Genomic DNA, 10,800 nt, shown 5'->3' with positions numbered 1-10,800 from the left:
ACCGCCGGAGGAACATCCTTCTCTTACCTAGCCGCCAAGACCTGGAACTTCCTACCACTCCATCTTCGCCAGACTGAAGACCTCTTGACGTTCAGAAAACGCCTCAAGACATTGTTTAAATGACCAGTAGCTCCCCCACCCCAGCGCCTTGAGACCCTAACACAAGGAACTTTTCAGAAGGTGGTTTTAAATGACAAGTTTCATAAGTCATTGCTAAACACAGTGCCCCTTGAGGTCAGCGCCCCCAATCCAGGTCAGCATGTGGTGCGGCCGCACCGCCCTAAAGCCGGCCCTGCATAAATTATACAGCTGTATAATTCATTGTACAGGCTAAAGCAGTGAGGGTTATTGCTTATGAGGTTTAGGAATCACATATCACCAATACTTGTAGACATTTTATGTTAAGAGTGACAGTCAGGAGAAACACTGTGATTGTGGTTGTTTATACTAATAAGTCTTTAGTACTTCCCAAAGAAACTCTTCTTTGCAATGTTAGAATAACATATTGTGGGTAAAAACCCAATAAGGATTTAAACTCAAGTCAATCCTGGTAAATAGAACACGGTGCTAGATTAGAAGGCTTGCAACGTTTGAACAGGAAGTACCAAAATTACCTCAGTGCTCAAAGCAGTAGCCGACTTACCTATCTAAATGTAACAAAAATAAAAAAAAATCTGTGATCTGCATGTTACATAATGTGCTTGGAAGCAGCCACATTAACCTTCTATGCTACTCTATGAGTCAAAACATTGACTGGATAAAACAAAGAATTCTCCCAAGATTGCAAGATATCTTACTACTATTATAATGCTCTCAGAACTGCTGGGCACACAGTGATTGCTATAGCATGCGTCTTAACCCTGCAAGATGTTTTAAAATGCAGCCTCTCTGTGACCAATTAAGTAATGCAGAACAGCTATACTTTCACATATGTCCTTGTTTCCAGTCTCTTTGTAGCAGAAGTTTTTTAGTAGATGTATACGTTGACTGTCAGGCTCTGCTTTTCAAACTCCGCCCCTCGTGACTATCTCCTTTCCTTTGCCTGACCATAACTGCTAAGTTATGGGTTCCCGGAGTAAATGTTTTCCAATTTCAGCACCAGTTGAGCCCTTTCAAATGTTCAGTAAGTACCGTCTTGCCATATCAGACCAGACTGCTGAGCTTCATGGAAGGATAGCATATAAATTACATTTCTTCTCTCTTCTGCAGAGTGCAGAAGAATTAGATGGAAGCAAGCCTGTGGTCTGCAGGGGTTGGGTGAGCCACTGAAGTTTCGAACCAGAGGCCTGGCTCTGCTCAAGGTCCTCTTGGAATCTCAAGCTCAAAACGAGCCAGGTATTCATATGGCTTTTGTCTGATTCATGCTCTCCCTCACAAGTCAAGAATTAAAAGAAAGCATAAATCATTATTGTTAAAAAGGAGAGCTATCCATTTAATGGCTGAATTATGTCATGTGAAACAGATCTTGGGATCAGTCATGGCTTCTGGCTTGACCAAATATTGTGATTTTAGGCAAATATTTTATTTCACTGAACCCCTTTTTTTCATTATCGCATCAAAAGACTTCATCAAGTATGTGAGTTGAGGGTGTACACTGTACAAAAATCTCTTTTATTTCATTTGATGGACTATAATGTTCCTTCATTTGCAGTAAGAATCGAGCCCATGTTTAGGTCTAGATGGTAAGTGACTTGCCTCTTATTACACTAATAGCATTTGTTTATCAGTGGTATGATGTAGTGCCTTTTCACAATAAACCAGATTAACTGTTTCCAGACATGTACGTTAGTAGCGACTATAGCCTGGAAAATGTATTGGGAGGTCAGGCGACAGTCCCCTCCTGAATGACGGTGATGATATTGCCAGTGATGAGCTAAACGGGGCAAAGGTCACATGATGTCATTTTTGGAGACATCGACATGATGCTAAATCATCAAGAATGTAAACAAAAAAAGAATCCTCTTTTTGATGAGAGAATGTGGGTGAGTATGTCTGTGTCCTTGCAGGTTTGGTAGCAGCATTGTTTGGTGTTTAGTGGTGACCCTAGCAGACTTCCACGCTGCTTTTGAGTAGTAGACAAGGCAATTGAACTTCTTGGCACAGTTAAGCTTATGAATGTATACTTTTCAACTGTAAACTACTGAACAGAGGGAAGTGTTGAGCCGTGTCTCACGTACTTAAGTGAACATTTTGTGGGGTTACGCATTGGCCGGTTAGCTCAGTTGGTTAGAGCGTGGTGCTAATAACGCCAAGGTCGCGGGTTCGATCCCCGTACGGGCCAAGGGTTACATTTTAGGAAAAGCTCTAACGCCATTTTACCACTAATGTATGGCCTCCTAATTCGTGTTGTTTTACTACCGTAAACATATATCCATGCAGAACGGCACACATTTCAAAACAGGAGGATGGAAATACAGAAAGAGAAGAACATGCAAGTCGTGCTTAAACCGGGACGTGAGGGGGTGAAAGTAGAGAGTGCCTTTGAAAGACATATGTTGGGTGCAGGGCTTTGAATACTGGGATGGGGAGAGAAGGAACATCCGCAGAGAGCAAAATAGAGAAACACCTGCGGCAACCAGCCCGAAACCTCGCAGTGTTGTGATATGCAAATCATTCTTGCACTGCATTCAATACAACGGCAGTAACTGGGAGCACCAAATAATCTGATGGCTTCAAGACGGAGAGCAAGGTGTATTGTATTGTTGTAATTGCATTTACATAGCGTTTAGCACCCTGACGAAGCGCTTTATTGTGGTCAAGTAAAGGTTAGGAGTGAGGAGACCCGTGGAGGGGGGTTGTTTCACAGAATTTCAGTTTGACGTGCAGGTGCTACTAGCGGAAGAAGCTAAATTATGAGGTTGTAAAAGTTAAGGCAATTTGTGATAAACGTAGGTGACAGGAATCAGGGGCTTGAGGCGAGAATGGTGTGTGATGCGGATGTGGCCAGAGTGAAGCCGATACCCAGATTCTGGTCCGATGATGAAACACCCAGAAGTGAGCGTTTACTGAGCAATAGATGATCCGACACTGCATACCTCAAGGTGAAGGTCTCATCTCAAAGGTCCCTGCACGCTTACAACCTCCAGTCCAGAGACACTGCACCTTCTCACCTCTAGAGACACCACTCGCCTCCCAGCACCCTGCCTCTCCCCCACTTAAAGAAAGGCTGCAAGTTCTCACCCACAGGGACAGGGCATCACTCCTACCGTATGGCATCCTGCACACCAGCCATCCACAGAGACTAAGCATGACTCCCCCACGGCTAGGGATTATGCACCAGTTCTGCCTCCAGGGACCCTACAGTTCCTATCCCAGGGACCCCGCACGCCCGTGCTTACCTCCTCAACCCCTATCTTCAGAGACACTACACTTCCCCACCTCATGGACCCTGTACCTCTCTTATATATAGACACCCAACACCTCTGTCACCAACAGGGACCCTGCACATTCATCAGCTTCAGAGGAAGTCCATCTCTCAGGGACCCTGCACCTTCCACACCCCAGGGATTCTCAAGTTCCCTTCCTACAGGAACCACGTACCTCTAGAGGTCTTGCATCCCGACCTTTATGCATCCTGCATACCGAGGAACCTTGCACAGGTCTCATTCCTGAGAACATTCACCCTCAGAGACCCTAAACCTCTCTCCAGGTACCCTGCTCCTCCTCTCCACCACCACCACCGTGGACCTTGGACCTCCTGCACTCCCACACCTCCAAAGACAAAAGACCCTGGGCTTTTGCCCCACCAGGGACACTATGACACCCTAAAGCTAATTCGCACTAAGACGCCTTGGCTATTGCGTGCTTTACAAAAGTTATACTTTACTTATTTACTTTACTTCCCTTACTTATTTACTTACATAACTTACTTACCTTACATACCTACCTTACTTATTTTACTTGACTTATTTATTGTTCTTGCTTACCTTACACTTCTGTAGGTTTTTTGTAGGTTTGCATGGCCCTTCCTCTGCTCCTCCTTATTTTCCCCTTAAACCATCCATGTTGAAGTAGATTGCCCATATTTTTTAATCTGTCCAAATAACAGTTACACCTGTATAGTACATTTCCAAGTGTAATTATTTTGGCACTCGCTGGGCAAAAGAGTATGTTAGGTTTAGGTCGGCTTTATTCCTTGTGAAGTGCCAGATAGCTGCACAGGAGCAGTCGCTGTTAAACGTGATGGCGGTAGTTTGGGGTTTTGCTTGAGAGTTTAGCGCAGGGGGAACATCCTCTGCAGCCCCTTGATAATTGAAGAGTAAGGATGGGACTGAGGGTGCAACACAGACTTGGGTGATGTGGTCCCCGTTTTCTAAGCGTTTGAAAACGTTCAGTGCAGCAGCTTGTAAGTGGGCTTTCTTATTAACTCCTTCAGCAAGGCTTAAACAAAGGCCGACTAAAAGCGCTATTAGCCCTCTTTTTGTTTGAGTTTAATACTGGATGGAAGTTAATGGAGTTGAACACCTAGGCACCGAAGCAATGGAAGAAAACAACGGGACACACCATGTTATCTCTTCGCAAGTACCTAAGAGAAGCTAGGATTTAGAAGCAAGTTTTTAACTTTTTTGAGCTCCAAATGTAAGAGATCTGCTAGCGCTGTAAAAATGCAAGATTTAACCGCCTGTATGACTAATTACGCAAATATTGATATAAATGGCATTTTTTTTAATTTTTATTCTTTTATAGCACTATTTGTCCCAGTGTATGCTGACAAAGCAGTTTACATCAAGCACACATGCACAATAAATTCAGAGTCGGTTTATCGCTGGTGGTGCCCTGTGCGGCAGTCCTTTTTGGCATCCCCCCCCATGACCATCTCCTCGGATTCACTCACTAGCACCCACAAATGTGACCCTCATCTCTCCGTAGCCCCCTTTTACATGCATTCATTTGTTTTAATGTGCTGGTAAAGGCTGGCGTTACTATCACTCTAAGCTATCCACATAAAATATATTTCTGTTCTTTGCAGCAGGCATATTAACCCTCTATGCTACTTTATGGCAAGTCACTCACAACCACCGCACACAACCCCCCCGAAGCAAATGGAGCAAAATATCAACGGATCAGCTGATTTCCACCCTCGCCCGGGCCCCACCCCCTGGGACCCAGGACCTCAACACAGCCACCACCAACCTGCATCGCTGGATAGAACACTGCGGCAACACCCTCGTACCGCTCAAAGAACCCCCAAACACCCTCCACAGAATCAAGGACAGCTGGTTCACCCCAGCCATACAGGAATCCAAACGGCTATGTCGCAGAATGGAAAAAACCTGGCACCTTGAACCTACCAACTCCAACCATATTGCTTTCAAAGATGCCATACGCAAACACCACCAACTGGTCCGCATCACTAAAAGGTCCCACTTCAAAAACCGCATTGACACCAACGCTCACAACAGTAAAGAGCTCTTCGGCATCATCAAAGAGCTCTCCACTCCCAGAACCTGCTCCAACGAACCCCCGCCATCACAGGAGTTCTGCAACTCACTTGCAACCCACTTCCGTTGAAAGATAGAAGAAATCCACAACAGCTTCAACCCCCAGACCCACCAGCTGACTACAAACACCCACGGACCCCACGCCCAAAGCAACACCCACCTCCTCCACACCTGGACCCCCGTCAACATAGAAGACACCGCCAACACCATGGCCTCCATCCACTCCGTATCACCATCGGACCCCTGCCCACACAACATCTTCAATAAAGCAAACATCATCATTGCTCCCCACCTCTGCAACACCATCAACAGCTCCTTCGAGTCAGCCACCTTCCCAGAAAGATATGAGCACGCAGAAGTCAACGTCCTGCTGAAGAAACCAAAGGCAGACCCAGACGACCCCAAGAACTACCGGCCAATCTCCCTCTTCCCCTTCCCAGCCAAGGTCATCGAAAAAAAAACGTGAACAGCCAACTATCCCGGTTCTTGGAAGACAGCAAGGTGCTCAACACCTCCCAATCCGGATTCCGCAAAACCCACAGCACAGAGACCACACTTATTGCTGCCACAGACGACATCAGGACCATGCTCGACGAAGGAGAAACAGCAGCACTCATCCTCCTGGACCTCTCCGCAGCCTTCGACACGGTATGCCATCATACTCTCCGCACACGCCTCCACAACACTGGAATCCACGACAAGGCACTCGACCGGATCTCGTCATTTCTCGCAGGCAGAACCCAGAGAGTCCGGCTCCCACCGTTCCTGTCAGAAGCCTCCAGAATCATCTGTGGCGTCCCCCAAGGATCATCGCTCAGCCCCACGCTCTTCAATGTTTACATGGCCCCCCTCGCCAACATCGCACAAATCCACCACATCAGCATGGTTTTCTACGCAGACGACACTCAGCTCATCCTCTCCCTCACAAAAGACCCTACAACTGCAAAGAACAACCTCCACAACGGAGTTCACACCATCGCCAGCTGGATGGAATCAAGCCGCCTCAAGTTAAACACAGACAAAACAGAAATCCTCACCTTTGGCACCAACCCCTCAGCATGGAACGACTCTTGGTGGCCCACCTCCCTAGGATCCGCACCCTCACACACGCACGCAACCTGGGATTCATCTTGGACCCCACACTCAGCATGACTCAGCAGGTCAACGCCATCTCCTCTGCCTGCTACAACACTCTCCGCATGCTCTGCAAGATCTTCATGTGGATCCCCGTCGAAACCAGGAAAACCGTCACCCACGCCCTGGTTAGCAGCCGGTTGGACTATGGAAATGCCCCATATGCAGGAACAACAACCAAACTCCAAACAAAGCTGCAAAGAATCCAGAACGCATCTGCCCGCCTCATTCTTGACGTCCCACGCCGCAACCACATCTCCCCCCACCTCAGAGATCTACACTGGCTAACAAAATCGAAAAGGATCACCTTCATGCTCCTCATCCACGCACACAAGGCCCTCCACGACACAGGTCCAGCCTACCTAAATGACAGACTCACCTTCCACACTCCCACCCGCAATCTTCGTTCCGCCAGCCTCGTCCTCGCCTCCGTCCCCCGCATCCTCCACACCACCGCCGGAGGAACATCCTTCTCTTACCTAGCCGCCAAGACCTGGAACTCCCTACCACTCCATCTTCGCCAGACTGAAGACCTCTTGACGTTCAGAAAACGCCTCAAGACATTGTTTAAATGACCAGTAGCTCCCCCACCCCAGCGCCTTGAGACCCTAACACAAGGAACTTTTCAGAAGGTGGTTTTAAATGACAAGTTTCATAAGTCATTGCTAAACACAGTGCCCCTTGAGGTCAGCGCCCCCAATCCAGGTCAGCATGTGGTGCGGCCGCACCGCCCTAAAGCCGGCCCTGCATAAATTATACAGCTGTATAATTCATTGTACAGGCTAAAGCAGTGAGGGTTATTGCTTATGAGGTTTAGGAATCACATATCACCAATACTTGTAGACATTTTATGTTAAGAGTGACAGTCAGGAGAAACACTGTGATTGTGGTTGTTTATACTAATAAGTCTTTAGTACTTCCCAAAGAAACTCTTCTTTGCAATGTTAGAATAACATATTGTGGGTAAAAACCCAATAAGGATTTAAACTCAAGTCAATCCTGGTAAATAGAACACGGTGCTAGATTAGAAGGCTTGCAACGTTTGAACAGGAAGTACCAAAATTACCTCAGTGCTCAAAGCAGTAGCCGACTTACCTATCTAAATGTAACAAAAATAAAAAAAAATCTGTGATCTGCATGTTACATAATGTGCTTGGAAGCAGCCACATTAACCTTCTATGCTACTCTATGAGTCAAAACATTGACTGGATAAAACAAAGAATTCTCCCAAGATTGCAAGATATCTTACTACTATTATAATGCTCTCAGAACTGCTGGGCACACAGTGATTGCTATAGCATGCGTCTTAACCCTGCAAGATGTTTTAAAATGCAGCCTCTCTGTGACCAATTAAGTAATGCAGAACAGCTATACTTTCACATATGTCCTTGTTTCCAGTCTCTTTGTAGCAGAAGTTTTTTAGTAGATGTATACGTTGACTGTCAGGCTCTGCTTTTCAAACTCCGCCCCTCGTGACTATCTCCTTTCCTTTGCCTGACCATAACTGCTAAGTTATGGGTTCCCGGAGTAAATGTTTTCCAATTTCAGCACCAGTTGAGCCCTTTCAAATGTTCAGTAAGTACCGTCTTGCCATATCAGACCAGACTGCTGAGCTTCATGGAAGGATAGCATATAAATTACATTTCTTCTCTCTTCTGCAGAGTGCAGAAGAATTAGATGGAAGCAAGCCTGTGGTCTGCAGGGGTTGGGTGAGCCACTGAAGTTTCGAACCAGAGGCCTGGCTCTGCTCAAGGTCCTCTTGGAATCTCAAGCTCAAAACGAGCCAGGTATTCATATGGCTTTTGTCTGATTCATGCTCTCCCTCACAAGTCAAGAATTAAAAGAAAGCATAAATCATTATTGTTAAAAAGGAGAGCTATCCATTTAATGGCTGAATTATGTCATGTGAAACAGATCTTGGGATCAGTCATGGCTTCTGGCTTGACCAAATATTGTGATTTTAGGCAAATATTTTATTTCACTGAACCCCTTTTTTTCATTATCGCATCAAAAGACTTCATCAAGTATGTGAGTTGAGGGTGTACACTGTACAAAAATCTCTTGTATTTCATTTGATGGACTATAATGTTCCTTCATTTGCAGTAAGAATCGAGCCCATGTTTAGGTCTAGATGGTAAGTGACTTGCCTCTTATTACACTAATAGCATTTGTTTATCAGTGGTATGATGTAGTGCCTTTTCACAATAAACCAGATTAACTGTTTCCAGACATGTACGTTAGTAGCGACTATAGCCTGGAAAATGTATTGGGAGGTCAGGCGACAGTCCCCTCCTGAATGACGGTGATGATATTGCCAGTGATGAGCTAAACGGGGCAAAGGTCACATGATGTCATTTTTGGAGACATCGACATGATGCTAAATCATCAAGAATGTAAACAAAAAAAGAATCCTCTTTTTGATGAGAGAATGTGGGTGAGTATGTCTGTGTCCTTGCAGGTTTGGTAGCAGCATTGTTTGGTGTTTAGTGGTGACCCTAGCAGACTTCCACGCTGCTTTTGAGTAGTAGACAAGGCAATTGAACTTCTTGGCACAGTTAAGCTTATGAATGTATACTTTTCAACTGTAAACTACTGAACAGAGGGAAGTGTTGAGCCGTGTCTCACGTACTTAAGTGAACATTTTGTGGGGTTACGCATTGGCCGGTTAGCTCAGTTGGTTAGAGCGTGGTGCTAATAACGCCAAGGTCGCGGGTTCGATCCCCGTACGGGCCAAGGGTTACATTTTAGGAAAAGCTCTAACGCCATTTTACCACTAATGTATGGCCTCCTAATTCGTGTTGTTTTACTACCGTAAACATATATCCATGCAGAACGGCACACATTTCAAAACAGGAGGATGGAAATACAGAAAGAGAAGAACATGCAAGTCGTGCTTAAACCGGGACGTGAGGGGGTGAAAGTAGAGAGTGCCTTTGAAAGACATATGTTGGGTGCAGGGCTTTGAATACTGGGATGGGGAGAGAAGGAACATCCGCAGAGAGCAAAATAGAGAAACACCTGCGGCAACCAGCCCGAAACCTCGCAGTGTTGTGATATGCAAATCATTCTTGCACTGCATTCAATACAACGGCAGTAACTGGGAGCACCAAATAATCTGATGGCTTCAAGACGGAGAGCAAGGTGTATTGTATTGTTGTAATTGCATTTACATAGCGTTTAGCACCCTGACGAAGCGCTTTATTGTGGTCAAGTAAAGGTTAGGAGTGAGGAGACCCGTGGAGGGGGGTTGTTTCACAGAATTTCAGTTTGACGTGCAGGTGCTACTAGCGGAAGAAGCTAAATTATGAGGTTGTAAAAGTCAAGGCAATTTGTGATAAACGTAGGTGACAGGAATCAGGGGCTTGAGGCGAGAATGGTGTGTGATGCGGATGTGGCCAGAGTGAAGCCGATACCCAGATTCTGGTCCGATGATGAAACACCCAGAAGTGAGCGTTTACTGAGCAATAGATGATCCGACACTGCATACCTCAAGGTGAAGGTCTCATCTCAAAGGTCCCTGCACGCTTACAACCTCCAGTCCAGAGACACTGCACCTTCTCACCTCTAGAGACACCACTCGCCTCCCAGCACCCTGCCTCTCCCCCACTTAAAGAAAGGCTGCAAGTTCTCACCCACAGGGACAGGGCATCACTCCTACCGTATGGCATCCTGCACACCAGCCATCCACAGAGACTAAGCATGACTCCCCCACGGCTAGGGATTATGCACCAGTTCTGCCTCCAGGGACCCTACAGTTCCTATCCCAGGGACCCCGCACGCCCGTGCTTACCTCCTCAACCCCTATCTTCAGAGACACTACACTTCCCCACCTCATGGACCCTGTACCTCTCTTATATATAGACACCCAACACCTCTGTCACCAACAGGGACCCTGCACATTCATCAGCTTCAGAGGAAGTCCATCTCTCAGGGACCCTGCACCTTCCACACCCCAGGGATTCTCAAGTTCCCTTCCTACAGGAACCACGTACCTCTAGAGGTCTTGCATCCCGACCTTTATGCATCCTGCATACCGAGGAACCTTGCACAGGTCTCATTCCTGAGAACATTCACCCTCAGAGACCCTAAACCTCTCTCCAGGTACCCTGCTCCTCCTCTCCACCACCACCACCGTGGACCTTGGACCTCCTGCACTCCCACACCTCCAAAGACAAAAGACCCTGGGCTTTTGCCCCACCAGGGACACTATGACACCCTAAAGCTA

The 10,800-nt window shown here is 46.5% G+C and overlaps 2 non-coding genes across 2 annotated transcripts; both read left to right on the top strand.

The window, feature by feature from the left end:
• The first annotated feature begins 2,207 nt into the window (after positions 1–2,207).
• On the top strand, positions 2,208–2,281 carry TRNAI-AAU (transfer RNA isoleucine (anticodon AAU)). Its single transcript has one exon. It is a non-coding gene; the product is annotated as a tRNA-Ile (tRNA).
• Positions 2,282–9,234: 6,953 nt separating this feature from the next.
• TRNAI-AAU (transfer RNA isoleucine (anticodon AAU)) lies at positions 9,235–9,308 on the top strand. Its single transcript has one exon. It is a non-coding gene; the product is annotated as a tRNA-Ile (tRNA).
• Positions 9,309–10,800: the final 1,492 nt, after the last annotated feature.

Source organism: Pleurodeles waltl, chromosome 12 (assembly GCF_031143425.1).
Source record: "Pleurodeles waltl isolate 20211129_DDA chromosome 12, aPleWal1.hap1.20221129, whole genome shotgun sequence".
NCBI lineage: Eukaryota > Metazoa > Chordata > Amphibia > Caudata > Salamandridae > Pleurodeles > Pleurodeles waltl.
Note: the sequence above shows the minus strand (reverse complement) of the source record. Positions and strands in the feature narration are given on the sequence as shown.